Below are 12553 nucleotides of genomic sequence, written 5' to 3' on the forward strand. Positions count from 1 at the left end.
TTAGTTCAGCTAATGATTTGTGTGTCTTGTTTATTTTTTCCAAGTACCAGCTCTTGGTTTTGTTGATTCTTTGTCTTCTTTTCTTTGTCTTTAAGGGATTGTTTCAGCCCTGATTTTGATTATTTTCTGCCGTCTACTCCTCTTCAGTGTGCTTGCTTTTTTTTTTTTTTTTTTTTTTTTGTAGAGCTTATAATTTTAAGTTGTTGGTGTGAAAACTTTTTAATTTCTTTATGGAGCCACTTAGTGCTATGAATTGTCTTTTTAGCACTGCTTTCATTGTGTCCCATAAATTTGGTATGTTGTACCTTCATTTTCATTGTATTATAGAAAGTCTTTACTTTTTTTATTTATTTCTTCCCTGACCCAGAGATCATTGAGTAGAGAATGGTTCAATTTCCATGAATGTGTAGGCTTTCTGGTGTTTCCATTGTTGTTGAAGTTCACCTTTAATCCATAGTTGTCTGATAAGATACAAGCCATTATTTGAATTTTCTTGTATCTATTGAAGCTTGCTTTGTGACTGACTATATGGTCAATTTTAGAGAAGAATTCATGAGGTGCTGAGAAGAAGGTATATTCTTTTGTGTTTGGGTAAAATATTCTATAGATGTCTGTTAGGTCCATTTGATTCACAGTATCTTTTGGCTTCATTATTTCTCTGTTTAGTTTTCATCTGGATGATCATAGTTGGTGAGAGTGGGGTGTGTCGTCTCCAACTATTTATGTGTGGTGTTCAATATGTGACTTAAGCTTTAGCAATATTTCTTTTTATAAATGTGGGTGCCCTTGTGTTTTGGGCAAAGATGTTCAGAACTAAGATACCATCTTGGTAGATTTTTCCTTTGATGAGTATGATATATGTCCTTCCCTGTCTCTTTTTGATTAAAGAGGCTGATATATGTCTATTTTATTAGACATTAGAATGGCTACTCCAGCTTGTTCCTTGGGTCTGTTTGCTTAGAAAACTTTTTTTCCAGCCCTTTACTCTGAGGTAATGTCTAAATTTATTGCTAAGGTGTGTTTCTTGTATGCAACAGAATGACGAATCCTGTTTTCACATTCATTCTGTTGGCCTGTGTCTTTTTTATTGGGTACATGAGTCCATTGATGTTGAGAGATATTAATGACCAGTGATTGCTAATTCTTGTTATTTTGTTGTTGTTGTTAGTGGTGGTGATGTGTGTGTGTGTTTGCTTGTGTATACTGTATACTTCCCTTGATTTGCTGACATAGAGTTACTTATTTCTTGTGTTTTCTTGGATGTTTTCTTCCTTAGATTGGTGTTTTCCTTCTAATATTTTTTGTATGGCTGGATTTGTGGATAGATTGTTTTGTTTGTTTTGTTTTGTTTTTGAGACAGGGTTTCTCTGTGTAGCCCTGGCTATCCTGGAACTTACCCTGTAGACCAGGCTGGCCTCGAACTCAGAAATCCACCTATCTCTGCCTCCCATGTGCTGGGATTAAAGGCATGCACCACCACTGCCTGGCAATAGATATTGTTTAATTTGAATTTGTCTTGAAATAACTTGTTTTTTCCATCTATGGTGATTGAGAGTTTTGGTGGGTATAGTAGTCTAGGTTGGCATCTGTGATTTTTTTTAGAGGTTGCAAGATATTTGTTTAGACCTTTCTAGATTTTAGAGTCTCTGTTGAGAAGTCAGATGTAATTCTGATAGGTCTGCCATCGTACATTTCCTACCTTTTCCCCTTGTAGCTTTTAATATTGTTTCATTGTTCTGTAGATTTTGTGTTTAGATTATCATATACTGAGAGGATTTTTTTTCTGGTCCAGTATAATTGGTGTTCTATAAGTTGCATGTATATTTATAGGCATCTCTTTCTTTAGGTTGGGAAAGTTTTCTTCTATGATTTTGTTGGGAATATTTTCTGGGCCTTGGAGCTAGGACTCTTAAACCTTCTTCTAGTCCTATTATTCTTGGGTTAGGTCTTCATGGTATCCCAGATTTCCTGAATGTTTTGTGTCAGGAATTTTTTAGATTTAACATTTTCTTTGATGTATCAATTTCTTTTATTGTATCTTCTATGCCTGAGATTCTGCCTTCCATCTCCTGTATTCTGTTGGTGATACTTGTGTCTGTTGTTTCTGTTCTCTTCCTTAGGTTTCCCATCTCCAGGATTTCCTCAGTTTGTGTTTCCTTCATTGCTTCTATTTTTACTTCCAGCTTTAGCACACTGTTATTTATTCCCTTCACCTGTTTAACTGTATTTTCCTGTATGTCTTTAAGGGATTTATTTGTTTTCTCTTTATGGCTTCTATCATCTTTATAAGATTGTATTTAAGGTCATTTTCTTGTGTTTCAGTTGTGTTAGGATATCCAGGGCTTGCTGTAATGGGATATCTGTGCTTTGGAGCTGTCATATTGCCCTAGCTTTTGTTGACTGTGTTCTTCTGAGGGACTTTAGCCACCTGGATGGTTTTGGTCACTGGATGTTCTTGTAGTAGGCTATTGGGAAAGGGCTAACCTTGATGGTCCTGGTATGGTAAGCCTCTTATGGGTTTCCTTTGGCTGTATGGTCAGCAGTTTTGTAAGTTTTGGGATCCAAAGGTATGTATGTTTCCTGATTTGCAGGTTTGATGAAGGTGGACAGAGATGTGGTGGGAGAGGTCTGAAGATTGATTTTGGTAGCATGGCCATTTTTGCTATATTAATTCTATCCATCCATGAGTATGAAAGATCTTTCTAATTTCAAATATCTTCTTCAAAGACTTCAAGTTTTTAATCATATAAGTCTCTTACCTGCTTGATTAGAGTTATCCCAGAGTATTTTATATTGTTTGGATCTATTAGACACATACCAAACCCAGACAGAATTGTGGATGCCAAGAAGTGCATGCTGACAGGAGCCTGATATAGCTGTCTACTGAGAGGCTCTGCCAGAGCCTGACAAATACAGAGGCAGATGCTCACAGCTAACCATTGGACTGAACATAGGGTCCCCAATGGGATCCCCAATGGAGGAGTTAGTGAAAGGACTGAAGGAGCTGAAGAGGTTTGAAACCCCATATGAAGGACAAATACCAACCAACCAGATCCCCCAGAACTCCCAAGGTCTAAACCACCAACCAAGGAGGACACATAAAGGGACCTGTGGCTCCAGATCCATATGTAGTAGAGGATGGCCTTGTTGGGGCATCAGTGGGAGGAGAGGCCTTTGGTCTTGTGAAGGCTAGATGCTCCAGTGTAGAGGTATTTGAGGGTGGGAAGCAGGGAATAGGTAGGTGGATGGGGGGACACCCTCATAGAAGCAGGGTAGGGGGGGATGGAATAGCAGGTTCGGGGACCAGGACTGGGAAAGGGAATAACATTTGAAATGTAATTAAAGAAAATATCCAATTTAAAAAGAAAACAAAGGTGTTGTCTCCCTGTTTTCTTTCTCAGTGCATTTGGCATTGTGAGTTATTTTTTTTTTATACAGCTACTTTGCTGAAAGTGTTTATTAGCTGTAGGAGTTTCCTCGTAGGATTTTTAGGCTCACTTATGTATACCTACAAAGGTATACATATTACCTACAAAGGTATTAAATTACCTACAAAGATATCTTGACTTCTTCCCTTCTAATTTGTATGCACTTAGTATTCAGCTGTCTTACTGCTCTAGCTCCAGCTTTAAGTACTATATTGAATAGGTATGGAGAGAGTGGACAACCTTGTCTTGTTCATGGTTTTAGTGAAAATGCTTTGAGTTTCTCTCCATTTAAGTTGATGTTGGCTAAGGACTTGTTATAAACTACCTTATTATGTTGAGGTATGCAGCTTGTATCCCTACTTTCTCCAAGACTTTTATCATGAAGTGGTGTTGGATTTTGTCAAAGGCCTTTTCTGTAACTAATGAGCTGACCACATATTGTTTTTGCCTTTCATTTTTTCATATGGTGGATTACATTTACTAATTTACATATGGTGAACTATCCCTGCATCTCTGGGATGAAGCATACTTGATCATGATGGATTGTCTTTTTTGATGTGCTCTTGGATTCAGTTTGCATGTATTTTACTGAGAATTTTTACATCTATATTTATAAGGGAAATTGGTCTATAATTGTCTTTCTTTGTTGAGTCTTTATGTGGTTTGGGTATCAGGGTAACAACTGTGGCCTTGTAAAACAAATTGGTTAGTGTTCCTTGTATTTTTATTTTGTGGAATAATTTATGGTGTATTAGCATCAATTCTTCTTTGAAAGTCTGGCAGAATTCTATGCTAATACCATCTGGCTCTGGGCATTTTTAATTGGGAGACTTTTAATGACTGCTTCTATTTCACTAGGGGTTATAGTTCCACTTAAACTGTGTAGCTGGTCTTGATTTAACTTTGGTAAATGGTATGTATAGAGAAAATTATCTATTTCTTTTAGATTTTCCAATTTGGTAGTGTACAAGTTTTGTTGTTGTTGTTTGTTTTGTTTGTTGGTTTTTGTTTCTTTCCAGACGATGGAAGGGAACTTTATTTGGTCCCTGGTCATGGGCCAGATATAGCTCCATTTCTATTTGACCTTCTTACTGGGGTGCAGGTTGTTGGTGTGGCCACACTCCTTCTTGCAGGAGGTGACTGCAGGGGATGCAGGTGTGCCTAGCACATGTGACAGATCATCTTGTCACAGCTGTAGTTCTGGGCAAGCTGAAAAGGGATGGCTCCCCCATGCAGGCACAGTGCCAGGCACTGCAAGATGTTGGTAGTCAGACAGGTTGTGACCATCCGCCAGCTGCTTGCCAGGGCATATCAGCTTCTGCTGGGAAGGTAGGATCCATCCTTGACTTGCATGGTGGCTTTCACATTCTTGATGGTGTCATGAGGCTTGATCTCAAGAGTGATGGTCTTACCAGTCAATGTTTTCTCAAAGATCTGCCTATTGGCATCTGCCACTCGGCTTCCTTGTTAAAGAGAGGAGATCAGTGTTTAAAGTATGTCTTAAGATTCTCTCGATTTGTTCAGTGTCTGTTTTTATGTCCCCCCTTTTGATTTCTGATTTTTAAAATTTGGATATTTTGTATAAGGGTTTGTCAATCCTACTAATTTTCTCAAAGAACTAACACTTTGCTTTATTGATTGTCATATTTTGGTTTGTATTTTATTGATTTCAGCCCTGAGCTTGATTATTTCTTTCTATCTGCTCCTTTTTGGTATGCTTTCTTCTTTTTATTCTAGAGTTTCAGACGTGCTGTCAAGGTACTAATATGAGATTGCTTCATTTTTTTTTCTGTGCATTTATTGCTATGAACTTCCCCCTTAGAAAAGCCTTCATTGTATCCCTTATGTTTAGGTATATGTTGTATTCATTTTCATTCAATTCTTAAAAGTCTTTACTTTTTTCTTTATTTTTGCTTTGACTCAGTTTTCATTCAGTAGTGAATCCTAGGAATTTGCTAGCTTTCTACTGTTGTTGATACCCAGCTTTATCTTCAGGTGGTAAAGTAGGATTCTGTATGCTATTTCAATTTGTTTTGATCTGTTGAGAATTGTGTTGTGTCCAAGACTGTGGTTTGCTTTAGAGAAAATTCATAAGGTGCTTAGAAGAAAGTATATTCTTATGTGTTTTCATGCAGTTTTCTATAAATATCTGTGGCTTATGATGTCAGCTCAGTTTTTGTCTTGATAACCTGTCTATCGTTGAGAAAGGTGTTGTGATGCTTTGTATATATACTTGGCCCAGGGAGTGGCACTATTAGGAGGTGTAGCCTTGTTGGAATAGATTTGTCACTGTGGGTGTGGGCTTTGAGACCCTCATACCAGCTGCCTGGAAGTCAGTCTTCTGCTAGCTTGGAACAAGAGGTGGGACCCTCAGCTCCTCCAGCTCCATATCTTCCTGAACTCTGCCATGCTCCTTCCTGGATGATAATGGCCTGAACCTCTGACCTGTAAGCCAGCCCCAATTAAATATTGTCCTTATAAGAGCTGCCTTGGTCATGGTGTCTGTTCATAGCAGTAAAACCCTAACTAAAGACAAGGGTATATTAGTGTGTAACGATCAATGTGTGATTTAAGCTGAGGTAGTGGTTTAAAAAGAACTTTGGTGACCTTGTATTTGGCAAATACATATTAAGAATTTCAATGGCCTTTTGCTTTTGATGAATATGTAGTGTACTTTCCTATCTTGACTAATCTTGGTTTAAAGTATATTTTTGTCAGATTTTAAAATAATTACACTGGCTTGTTTCTTTGATCCATTTACTTGGAATATTTTTCCTACCCTTTTACCCTAAGGTGATGTCAATCCTTGATGTTAAGGTGTGTTTCTTGGGCACAGAAAAAGAACGGATTCTGCTTTTGTATCTTCTCTATTAGTCTCTGTTAGTTCTCCAACTTAGATATTGAGAGATTTCAATGAGCAGTGTTTGTTGATTCCTGCTCATGTATGTGTGCATATCTATATTTATTTCCCTTTTATTTTTGATTTTCTAGCCTGCAATTATTTATTCTTTGTGTTTTCTTGGGTCTGGTTAATCTCTTTAGGCTCAAGTTTTCCTTCCACTGCCTTCTGTAGGACTGGGTTTGTATGTAAAGAGTTCTTAAATTTGTTTTTATCATGGAATGTCATATTCTCTCCACTTATAGTAACTGAAAATTTTGTTGAGTATTCTTAGAGTCTGTAGAACTTCTGTCCAGACCCTTCTGGTTTTTCCAATCTCTACTGAGAAGTCAGATGTTACTCTAATTTGCATGCCTTTATATGATACTTGGTCTTTTTCCTTTGAAGTTTTAATATTCTTTCTTTGTTTTGTATGTTTAGTGTTTTGATTATTTTGTGCCAAAGGGACTTTCTTTTCTATTCCAGTATATTCTTCTTATACCTTGATAGGTATCTATGTCTTTAGGTTAGGAACATTTTCTTCTATAATTTTTGTTCAAAATATTTTCTGTTCCTTTGACCTGGGTTTCTTCCTCCTTCTTCCTCTGTTCCTATTATTCTTAGATTTGATCTTTTCATAGTGTCCCAGATTTCCTGGATGTTTTCTTACAGATTTTTTTTTTTAGATTTAACATTTTCTTTGACTGAGTTATCCATTTCTTCTATTGTATCTTCAATTTCTAAGATTCTGTCTTTTGTCTTTTTTATTATCTTGGTGAAGTTTGGCTCTGATGCAATAAACCTGGTTAAGTGGCTAAAATTTCAGTTATAAATTTACTCAGCTTGATTTTTTTAAATTGATCCTTTTTCCCTTTCTTGAATGGTTGTATTGTCTTCCATTGTTTGTGTTTTCATAGATTTCTTTAAGGAATTTATCTATTTTCTTTTTTAGAACCTCTATCATGTCCATACAGGCTCTTTAAAATTCTTTGTCTTGTGCTTCAGCTATGTTGTAATACTCAAGATTGCTGGGCTTTATTGGAAACATTGTCCTGGCTCTTATCAATTATGTTTTTACTCTGGCATCTAGGATATCTAGATTTGGGAATATTGTAATTCTAGGAGCTGATATCTTTTTTGTTTTGTTGTTTTGATCTTTGGTTGTCCTATCTGGTTCTGAGGAGAGTGTGAGGTCTGTGTATTTATTGCCTGGTAGAAAATCTTCAGAGGAGGTGTTGAGACTTGGAGTTCTGGGTAAAATGTGTTTTTAGGTATCGGTAGTGGATCCTTATAGAAGGGAACAGGCTGGGGTTGTGCCTTAGGGGGTCCACAGGAGGGAAGAAAGCAAGAAATTCTACCAGATTCTGTTTGGTTCCATGAGAACAGGGGCAAAGAGTGAGGAGATGCCACATCAGGTGCTGGGGATGAGACTGGGCATTGGATGTGGAGGGGAGGAGGGAGAGTGAAGAACTTAAACCTGCCTGATTTGATGACCTTCTTGCTTCTCTGTTAGACTTGGCAGGCAGGATCCCAGACAACGCCTCTTGGTGTTGGGGGCTGAGATAGCAGGACCAGTGGAGAAAAAAGTTAGTGGAGAAGATTTTCATGATCTATTGGATATCGGGGTGGAATAGAAGGGAGGATGCAGCAGGAGGTTTGCTGTAGAGATTGAGTGAAAACTGAGGAGCTGGGATTGAAAGAGAGGAGGAAGAGGAAGAGATAGTGGGGGGGGGAGTTGGGGAAGGAGGAGAGAGATTGGTGAAGATCTGTAGTTAGTCTTCCTGCTTCTCTGGCCTGAGTGGCCTGCAGGTTCCCAAGGAATACCTGCTAGAGTTGGGGGTTGGGATAAAGCATTAGGTGGGAGGCAGTTTGGAGGGGAAGGTCTGTGTGTGATGTACTCGAGACAGGGTGGAAAGGCAGGCTGCAGCAGGGTGTCTGCAGCCAAGCTATAGATGAGACAGGAGAATTGGATTTGAAGGAGTGGAGGCAGAGGTGAAGATGAGCAGTTCCTTGTTTTCAAATCCTAACTCTAATCTCTCTTAATTTGATTTTTGTTGGATACCAGGACAGTGCAGATGTAATTAATAAAGATGAGGTTGTACTGGAGAAAGTGGGCTACTGTCATATGGAGTCTTGGTACTTCTCTAAGAGAAGGAATAGGCTGTATACCTGGTGGTGGCATAGTCCTAACCTGAGCACTTATATGACTGAGTCTAGGGCCAGCCTGGGCTACCTAGTGAGGTTGTCTTTTAAAAAGAGACCACAAACAAAGGTTTAAATTTTATGATTGATAAGGAAAGGAAAAGTAAAATTAATGAAACGTTTTAATAATTGTACAAAATCTTACTCACCAACTTTAGTAATATTAACAAGCTGTATACAATCTGAAGTGTTTCTTTATATCAGTAATCATAAACTTGACCATAAAATGGAAGATGGAGAACATCCTAGTCACAGTAAGTCATATTTCAGATCTACTTAAACAGAGGGCACGAAGAACTTCTGTACCTGGCCCTGAGGATGGAGCCTGGGTCCTCACACATGTTAAGCTGTATCCTTATCTACATTAGAGCTTTACAGAGAGCACCCTAAAGCTTTAGGAAGGAAATAGACAAAGACTTGAAAATGTGAATATGATATTGCTATCATGAGGAGGATGTGAAAACTATAATGGCTTCAACCTAATAAAATTTGTAAGTTAATTCAGATTCAAAAAAGTTCAAGATGATTTGTTGCTAGTTAACACACATTTTCCAATTAGTGACTAATGTTAAAAAGTCCATGGATAGTTAAATGAGCTTTTAAAGAGAACAGCAAATACGGGGGATTCTTGAGTAGATACGAAGGGTCTCCATGGAGCCCTGAAGACTCAGTCCAGGCTGTCACAGCACTGTTCACCTACAGCAACAAAGTTTTGAGTTTTGAGAGAGAATCCATGTACACTTAGGGGCTCAATATCTGACAGAAGTGGCAAGACTCATTAGTGGGTACAGACAGATCTTGAGAAGTGGATACTGGGGAAAGAGCTTATATGATTCAAAAAGTGGAGCAAGAATGCTATCTCAGACCACAAGCAAAGGGAGGACTACTTTCATTATCAGAAACCATACTGTGAATCATAAAAGCAGGAGTTAATGAAAACAATAGACTTTTAAAAATGGAATTCAAAACGCAGTGTGCAGCATGTTAATAATACACAACAAACTACTGTGAACCAACAAGCAAAAGGTAAGAAAATAGGCTCAATCAAAAGATGCAAGGAAGAGACCTGAAAAACAAGAACAGCCTAATCATTTAATATAACATTTATTTATTTATTTATTTAAGGCAACATCTCAAGGTATAGCCCTGCTAGCCTGGAACTTGCTATATAAACCAGGCTTGTCCAATACCCACAGAGATCTTTCTACTTCTGCTTCCTGGGTGTTGTGATTAAAGGTGTGTGCCACTTTGGCCAGTTTTATTTATTTTTTAAAATGTGTGTGTGTGTGTGTGTGTGTGTGTGTGTGTGTGTGTGTATGCCTGAGTGTCTGCATATGTGTCACCAGTGTGCAATGCTCAAAGAAGCTGGAAGAGTATGGAATATAGCAATCTGTAGAGAGGAGAAGAAACAGGATGCATGGAATGATAAAGCAAGGAGCACACCTCAGGAGTTACATAAAGCAGATTTGGTGATGGAAGCTAGAAAGAACCAGTTAAGAAGAAAGAAAGAAACATCATAATCTTTTTAAAGCAAAGAGAAGAAAGTTATTCAACAAGTGGGGTGACTGGCAGCCATGCTTAGGGAAGATCAGGACTCCAGGAAATCCTGTACTTTGCCAAGTGGGCTCACCTGCCCAGGATCAGAAGGTTGGCTTGATTTACGATGAAAAACGGGCTCTGTTTAAGAACAGGCCACAAGATGGCGCTGTGAGCCAGTAAGAATATTCATCCATTCCAGTACCCCACCAGTGTTTACCTTTTCATGACTTTCTTTATTCTTTGCTAATATACTGCAGCCGGATCGCAGGCAGTGTTTGTCTATTAAAAATGTTGGCATTTGGAAATAACATTCCCAATCTTCATGATTCCTGCTTACTTTTCGTATAATCCTCAGGAGACGTTGGAAAAACCTTCCTTCTAATCCCCGTTCTAACACAGGAAGCCAGCTCTAATTCCTAATTTACTAAAAGCACTCATAAAACTGTGTAGAGTCACTGCTGGCATTTGCTAGTCCTTGTGGACTTCGAGGTGGAAAAAGATAGGGGGATATAAAGAGAAGGAGAGGAGAAGGGTCTAAGATGGGTCAGGAAAGCAAAGAATACAAGCTTTAGCCACGATCACAGAACACAGGAACGAAGGAGTGGGAATATCCATGTAGGGACTGTGTTGCTTGCAGGGTAAAAAAAAAAAATCTTGTTACATGCAAGTCTGTATTCACTGAACATTTTACAGAAATCTGCACTATCTACTGTTGTCATGCATGAAGACCAGCAGATGGTTTAAAGGAGCCATCAAAACCGATGATTGAAAATGCCAATTTTGACCACAGGAAGTCAGATATTGTTTAAAGGGCATTTGGTACCTAAGGTGCTCTGCTTTCTTCTGCATCCCTTTTGATTTACTGAAGTCTCCTGTGTGTCAGTGGTGTAAGCAACCCCACAACACACCAGGACAGAGAGACACAGACAGACTCAGAGAAACGTTGACGGCTACAAAGCAAGTCACAAGTGCAATGGCACGTGACTAGGGTTTTATCTGCAAAATGGGGTCAAGACACCCATCACAGTAGAGACATACTAAACGTTACCACACAGCCAACTCAGAGTCAGTAAATGCTGGCAGGGCTAATTATTTGGTAACAGTACCTTCTTCTAATAATGTATATGTTGAGTCTTCAGTTGCAACAACAAAGGTTAATTTTTAATGTAACCGGTAACAATCTGATAAACCACTTTCCTGATTTCAACAAATCCATTGTCCATTCTCTTTGTTGAGAAAACAATTGCATGAGCATAGCATAGCTTCGGTACCAGCAGAAAGCACAACATGGCTGGGGAAATGATGGAGAGTCTTACAGACCCACCTTGGGTCCATAGAGCCAGGGAAAATGGTACCTTTGGCTAACAATCCTTGTCAGGGAAGATACAATTATCAGAGGAGAATACCAGAGTGTTACTTTAGAATTTTATTGCCAGCCCTAGAAAGATCCAAATGCTCATTCATAAGACGTTCCTAGGATGAAGGAAACCTGGAATAGCACTTAGACAATCTTTGTGGGTTGTTCTTTAGGATGCTATGTGCCAGACACTGTTACATGTCTTCATTTGTCTCTCCTAGAGCCATAGCTTGTTAGATTCTTGCTTTCTCTTTTAAAAATATCATGATCATCATCATTATTGTATTGAGGTGACCAATCTGCTGTGACCAATACTTAAGAGAACAATTTAAAGGAGAAAAGATTTTTGTCTCAAAGTTTCAGAGAGCTCACTCCATGGTGATCTGGCTCCATTGGATTTGGGCTGTGGTGGTAAAGAGAATCACAGTAGAAGAGTATGGAGAAGCAGAAGCTGTTCAGCTCATGGTGGTCAGAAAGGGGAGAGGAAATTGATGGGTGGTGGAGGGAGAGACAGAGAGAGATAAAACAGAAAGGTGCTCGTGGGCTTCTTCTACCTTATCCTTTTTGTCTGTGCTGGTGATCAAACCCAAGATCTCACGCACCACAGGCAGGTATTTTATCACTGAGCCCCAGCCCTTCTTGCTCTTTCATTCTATTTAGGCCTTCAACCCAGTGGATGGTGCTATCAACATTCAGGGCTGACACTCTTCCCTTGGCTAATCATCTTTGGAAATGTCCTTATCCCACTCCACTCCTCCTTATCAACAGCAGAGATGTTTTCAACTGTGCTTCCCAATAAAATCACATTGAAGATCAAGGTTAACCATCACCTCTTTGAAGCAAGTGGAACCACTGTCTAAGGTAAGGAGGCAGGTCGCTGAGGCATGCTGGACCAGAGTGTCAGGACAGAATAGAAATCTCTATACCTATACCTATACCTATACCTATACCTATACCTATACCTATACCTATACCTATAGGTATAGCTATAGGTATGCATGCATGAGTGTGTGTGTGTGCCCGCGCGTGCACGTGTGTGTGTGTGTGTGTGTGTGTGTGTGTGTATTGAATCAAGAGAGTTAATCTCAGATAGAAGCATTTTGGGAAAAACGGCAGTTGCAGGTGACTCCACCGAGTAGTGTCTGGAAC

General features: G+C 39.0%; 1 pseudogene; it reads right to left on the reverse strand.

Annotated features, from left to right (window-relative positions):
- Window positions 1-4503: 4503 nt before the first annotated feature.
- The window catches only part of LOC110294844 (ubiquitin-ribosomal protein eL40 fusion protein pseudogene), a 78060-nt pseudogene continuing 70010 nt past the window's right edge, over window positions 4504-12553 (reverse strand).

The sequence above is a fragment of the Mus caroli genome, unplaced genomic scaffold, assembly GCF_978045245.1.
Source record: "Mus caroli unplaced genomic scaffold, Mus_caroli_1 scaffold_4, whole genome shotgun sequence".
Classification (NCBI taxonomy): Eukaryota; Metazoa; Chordata; class Mammalia; order Rodentia; family Muridae; genus Mus; species Mus caroli.